The sequence below is a fragment of the Panthera tigris genome, chromosome A2 (assembly GCF_018350195.1).
Source record: "Panthera tigris isolate Pti1 chromosome A2, P.tigris_Pti1_mat1.1, whole genome shotgun sequence".
Classification (NCBI taxonomy): Eukaryota; Metazoa; Chordata; class Mammalia; order Carnivora; family Felidae; genus Panthera; species Panthera tigris.
This window is the reverse complement of record NC_056661.1, coordinates 2,047,862-2,054,163: the sequence shown is the minus strand read 5'-3', so window position 1 is coordinate 2,054,163 and position 6,302 is coordinate 2,047,862.

Genomic DNA, 6,302 nt, shown 5'->3' with positions numbered 1-6,302 from the left:
TGCTTTTCTTGAATCTCAAAAGCTGGTCTGGATGATGGAAAATTGCTGAAGGCTCTGCTCTCTGATGATATGTAGATGGTTTCGGTCTCTGCTCCCCTTCTCAGACCGCTTCCCGGGAAGCCCGAATCCACCTGTTACACCTTTTGGCCTTGAAAGGACAAAATGTCTCTAAAGAAATATTGCAGGTTGCTCAAACTCAGGATCGATACGTAGGGCGTCTGATCCGGGAATGAGCATGACACGTGGACCCACGTGAAACCCCTCGTGACTGCTTAGCACGGACACGGCACCTTCTGACTCCCCCTGCAAACAGGAAGTGCCTCTCACGCACAGGTTCTATGGTTTACTCTTATTTACAAATTGAAAACGGTAAATATCGTGCTGGGGATGCGACTGCAAGTCCCTTGAGGTCACTGAGCAGCACTTTACCTTTGGGCTACTTCAGCTCAACACTCTGAATGATCGGCCCTTCCTCTGGCCCTGCACCTTCACCAAGGGTAAAACATGTTCACACATGTTCATAGGGACAGTCGCCATGCCTGTATGGGAGCTCATGACCTTGGACTACTATGGAGACAAGATGTCCTTACCCACATGGGGGTCAATTAAAAATGGCTCCTTTGTCCCAAATTCATTAGATGCCCTACTTGAACTGACCTCTCTGGCATTACGAAGGGTCCTGGCTCCAGATCTGACTCCTTGGAGACCAAAAGAAACCATTTGGCTGATGATTCTTCAACACAAAAAAAGGAAACACAGCTCTAGGAAACCAAGGCAAACTCATGTCATAGTTCAAAGGGATGTTCTCCCAAATAATAACATAGAGAAACTGAACAGAGGTGTCCAAAAATGTTCCTCAGAAATGTAAAAGCATTGAGGGAAATCTAATAATTGTGACGTTAGTAAAAAGAGAACTCTGGTTGGACAAATACCAGTCCAGCAATATCCAGAGACACTATAATATGCACTACTCACCAGTGGACGGACATTAGAGCAGTGACCTCCAACAACCTAATAGTGTTCGATAATGACTATGAGCGGAGAAATACTAATAAGGTCACAAAAGTGACAACCTCGCAGGTTCCACCGGTCCAAGGACAACCCCAGGGAAGCTGGCTCGCACAAATGGATGTCACACAGCTCCCTCTCTCGTAAACACGAATACAGTTTAGCCATGGTTTATATGTTATCTCACTGGACAGAAGCCCAGTGTTTCCCTATGGCTTCAGACTGTGAGAGAACGATATCCCTACCTGGGGAACACCTCTCAAACTTCACAGGGATCGGGGAACCCAGTTTACCAGCCAGGTGCTTCAAAGTTCACCAGCCAGGCTGGGAACCTAGTTTACCACCCAGGTGATACCAGCCAGAAGTACTGTCGAGTGGTTCACACTCCACACCCTGTTTCCTGCTAACATGTAACTTACAAGCTACAATATGCAATGTCCCCCCAGCGCAGAAGGACTTACGAGGCATTTACCCTGAGGACAGGACCACACTGACGGCAACAGCAGAGCCCACAGAAGGAAAACATGAACTGGAGACCCCCACGCCCCACCATCCCGGGACAGAGGGGTTCACTAGGAGGCCCCAGCCGCAAATACCCGCCCGAGCGACACAGATGAGCCCTGGGCAGCCACACGGCAGCCACATCACCGGTGGCACTGCTGATATTCCCCTCTCGCACCGCAATAGAGATCCGGTCAAGTGACACCTGCTTGGGGGTGACGACACGGAAAGCTGCCAGCAGAAAGAGGTATGGCCAAAGGACAAAAGTCCTAAGTGTCACCCACACTGGACTCCCGGGGCAGCGAGAGCCTCTCCAGGAACAACAGGCCAAGGAGCAGAGCAGGAGCCGCTCACATCGGTCACCCGCGGTGCCCACACCGCACAGGACACCCCATTGCAGAGGGTCACGCCCAATCCCCACACGGGAGCTAAGCTCTCCCTGCTGACACCAGTCCTCCAGGAAGGAAGGAGGGGACCCAGAGACCCCAGGGGACCCAACCCTGGAGATCTGCACACCCTGCACCCCCTACTCCAGGGCTCCAATTCTAACCAGGGAGGAAACCCTCCCAGTTTCGGATCTGACCCCTACACGCTGTGTTCATGACCCTTCCAATGGCACTTGACCCGAGGAGCCTTCCCTCAGTCTGACCTGCACATCTTCCTGTTTCCACAGATCCCACTTAACCCCACAACCCCTTGGACGATGCCAACACCGGTCCTCGGGAGACACCCCAGGGCGGCCCCAGCCCCTTCCCCACTGGTCCCCACTGATCCCGGGGGCTGGAGGCCACCTGCAGGCGAGCGAGACCCTACCACACCTTCCCTCGCCTCCCACCACGCCCAGCTTTGGGGGTGGCCGGTCCCCAGCCCAGAGGAGGCCCCAGCTTCCAGCAACCCGGGTCATCCGAATGACACGGGGACCCCAAGCTGCTGTGTGGACAACCAGGTGCAGAATCACGGCTTCCACCCTGAGGGCAAGGCCACAGTGGGAGGGGCGGCTCTAGGGCCCCTGTGTGGTTTCCCATGAATGGAAGCTGTTTATCCCTTTCAGAGAACAGGGACCTGGTACCGTTAGAATTGAACCCGTCTCAGTTCACAGAATTTGTGTGCGTCTCTGACACCGGCAATTCCCAGGGGACAGATCAGGAAGACAGTTTCCCACCTCTGGACCCTGCGTGGAACCGTCACCAGCATTTGGATGAATCCTCTGACCCATGACTCCACCCACCTGCATGAAGGTGTGGAGCCCCCTGCAGACCCCCCCCCCACCCTAATGGAGAAGGACAGTTCTGTCCTGAGACACTTTTCCCCAGGGGACGCTCTCTGGATAAAGCCCCAGTAACCCGAGTCAGCAGGGACAGGAACGACCTGACACATTTACCACCCTCTGCCCTGAAGGGGAAGAAAAGAGGCAGAAAGAACTCGGGCATTTTACACCTGCTCAACTCGAGGCTGGAGGAGGACAGAGCCATCAGTGCTGAGCTGGACAGGGTGACAGGTCCTGCTCACAGGTGACAGGTGACATGGAGACGCCTACCTGAGCCCTGTGCTCCCAGGAAAACCTCAGTGGAAAGGCACTCCCTCCCCCACCCTGTGGGGGTCTGGAAAACAGCAGGCTGCACGAGGGCCCCTCCCCCGTCAGACCAGGAGAAGACTGACAGGAAGTCCCCCTGGCTCACCCACGACAGGGCCACGCGCAGACCCCCACACCCACACTTTGTGCCTCATCTGTGAGCAGCTCAGCTGCTTGTCCCCGTGACCAAGGGGCACAAAATGCTGGCTGGTCCCACTTTGCTTTGGCTTCTCTCCTTCCTCCAGACCCCTGAATGTGGGCTTGCTCTCATCCTGAGCCACACAGCCCCTCCTGGGGACAGGGGGACAGGCTGGCCACAGGGAACCCCCACGTCAGCACCACACCTGCTCATGCCTGGTTTCTTTCCTCTTCTCCTCCCTTGTACACGACTCGCAGACAACTTACACAACTTGAGACACTCGCAAGTCTTAGGCTCACAGTGTCCTCCCTGCCGATGTAGCCCCCCGCCTCCCGCACAGCCCTTGCCCCTAATGCAACAGCCCCCTCCCCCCTGTAGCCCCTGCCTCTAATGTAACAGCTGCACCCCCCCCCCCCATGGCTCCTGCATCTAGTGCAAAAGTGCCCCGCCCCTGGCATGGCCCCAGCCTGAAGTGCAACGGTGCCCCTGCTCCCCACTTTGCAATCATTCTTCTCAATACAGGACTCTCCTTACTCACTTCGGATTTTTGACTGAATTGACACCGGTTTGACCAACTGTCCACCACTGCCCCTTTCCTATGCAAACTTTACCCAGGCCACTGTCCTCCCCACAGGCCCGACTGCAGGTGGCCCACACTCTGAGCATCCACTGAGCTGAGGAACGAGGCCCTGGGGACCTGAGCCACCTGGGGACCTGAGGCCTTCCTCCACCCCAGGGGCTGGATCCTGACATTGGGCCTTCCTGCCCATCCCCCTCTCACAGAACAGCCAAGCCGGTTCTGTTTCACTGGAGGGTCCCTGAGATGGGACCTGGTCCCTGTTGGAACTGATTGTAATAAACTGTCCTCAGCCAGGCGCAGATTTGAGGTCATCTCCCAAGTCTGTCACCAGCTAGACCTCAAGCTGACGAGCTTGTACTCACAGAACTTTGCCCCACGTTTCCCTAAGCTGTCCTTTCTAGCTGTCCTTTTAACTCAGGCAAATGACAGGAACCCGCCCCTGGAGCAGACCCACTGCCCTCACCAGACCTCCAGGGCCCCAACCTCCCCAGCCAGTTTGAGGAGCCTCTGATTCCTGCCTGTGCAGAGGGACCTGGAGGGACCTCTGGAATGACCACCAATTACCTTTACCTCATTATCACACTGAAGTCTCCACTGGGGGAGGAGCACAGCCTCCTGTACATGACATACTCCCTGGGGACAGGCCTGCTGACCTAAGGCCCACCTCCAGCACCCCTCCTTCCACCCCACACAGGACGAGGAGGCTTCCCCATGGAAATATCCATCCAGCCCTAAACCAGAAGAGCCCATCCACCCTCCCTCCGGGGAGTCAGGGCTTTGGAAGTTATTTCCTGGGATCTACTGATCTCTGTATCTGCTGCTAATAAAGTTTTCTTCCTGGGACTGCTCAGTGTGGAGCACTTTCTGACTCACCAAGCAGAGAACTCAGGTTAGTTGGGTGACAGGTCCACCGTGGGTCCCCCTGTAAGCTCAGCGGGTTTAGGGGGTGCCCAGAAAAGCAATCGTTTTAGGACCCCCGCTCCATTCCGTGATCTACGCCTCACCGGCTCTATTTGCCCAGTACACTCCTTGCATAACTTCCTGGTCCGGGTCAGAATCGCAAAGAAATGGAAAAACAGAAAACCAATCTCAGCCACTTACGACTTGAAGGGAACAGCGGGTTGCAGACTGACAGTCTGCACCAGGCCAGGAAACAGCCAAACCCGTGAAGCTCTCCGCGCGGTTTCCAAAGGGAGAAAACCCTGCATTTCTTACCCGAGATCGCAGCCCAGGACCCCGTGCGCGCGCACCTGCTCCCTCAGCCCCGGCCCCACGTCCCACACTTACCTCCGCTGGATTCTAACGTCCAAGTCTCAGCCCCCGGGAGCAGCTCTGGCTCCGGGACCGTCACACTGCACGCGTGCTTTCTGGGCACGTCTTGCAGCTCGGTCCGAGCAACCTCACGCCCGCCTAGACTGCCCCCGACAGAGCTCCCCCCCCACCCCCACCGCCCCGTCCCCGCTAGGGAGTCGCGGAATCAGAAGCTATTTCCTGAGGCCTCCTTATGGCTACAAATAGTTTCCTTTATGTGACAACTCACCCGGACAGTCTCTACCTGTCCCCCACCGAGGAGCAAACTCCTGCTTAGTCAGCTCGTCGCACACGCTCCCCGAATCCCAGGCCTCCCCCCCTGGCTTCCCCCCTGCCCTCCCCCAGCCTCCCTTCCCAGTTCCATCCGCCCAGGACCCAGGTGCGGACCCCTGGGGACGGGACACCCCGCCGCGGCCGCTTCCACCTAGGTCCGGCTGGTCCCCTCCGCCCCGCCGGCCCGCGCATTCACCATCTTGGGGCCCTGCTCCGCGCCCTCGGGGCTTCCTCCTCCGACGCCCACACCCGCGCCTGGGGCAGCACCGGATCCGAGGGGCCAACGGCTCCGGCTGAGAGCCACACCCCCCGGACTCTCACTCGGGCCTGGTAGGGTAGCTTACACGTCCCGGGCCCTGATTGGACGTTGCTTCAATCCCTGCGGCCTGATTGGATGCTGTCCCGAAGATACCACCCCGAACCAGATTGGACATTACCGACAGCGCTTCCGCACCTTGATAGGACAGTCTGGGGCCTTCACGTTCTGATTGGAAGATAATCCTGACACCACCTCTGCGGTCACACATTGGGCTGAACGCCCAGGCCCCGCCTTCTCCACTTTGAGTGACAGGTGGGAGGCACGCACATGGTTCCTCCTCCGGCCGGGAGGTGGGCCCTCAGGCCAATGTGCTCTGGGCGGGGTCTCCTGCCTGCCTCCTCCTTTTCTGTCGCTCATTCCACTCAGTTTCTCTGTGGATACTCCCTTGTCCGGCGTGGGATCGGGACGTGACAGGACAGAAGGGCCCAGTGATCCTTCAGTCCGTGGCCTACACGTGGTCACTACGTTTAAGAACAGCTCACTGACCGGTGACCTCATCGCACGGGAGCCAGGTCCACCCGTGTTTGGAGCTGACATTTGACACCTAGAGTCGCCCCCCCCCCCCCCCGACCCAACCTCCACTTCTCAGTCCTCGGGT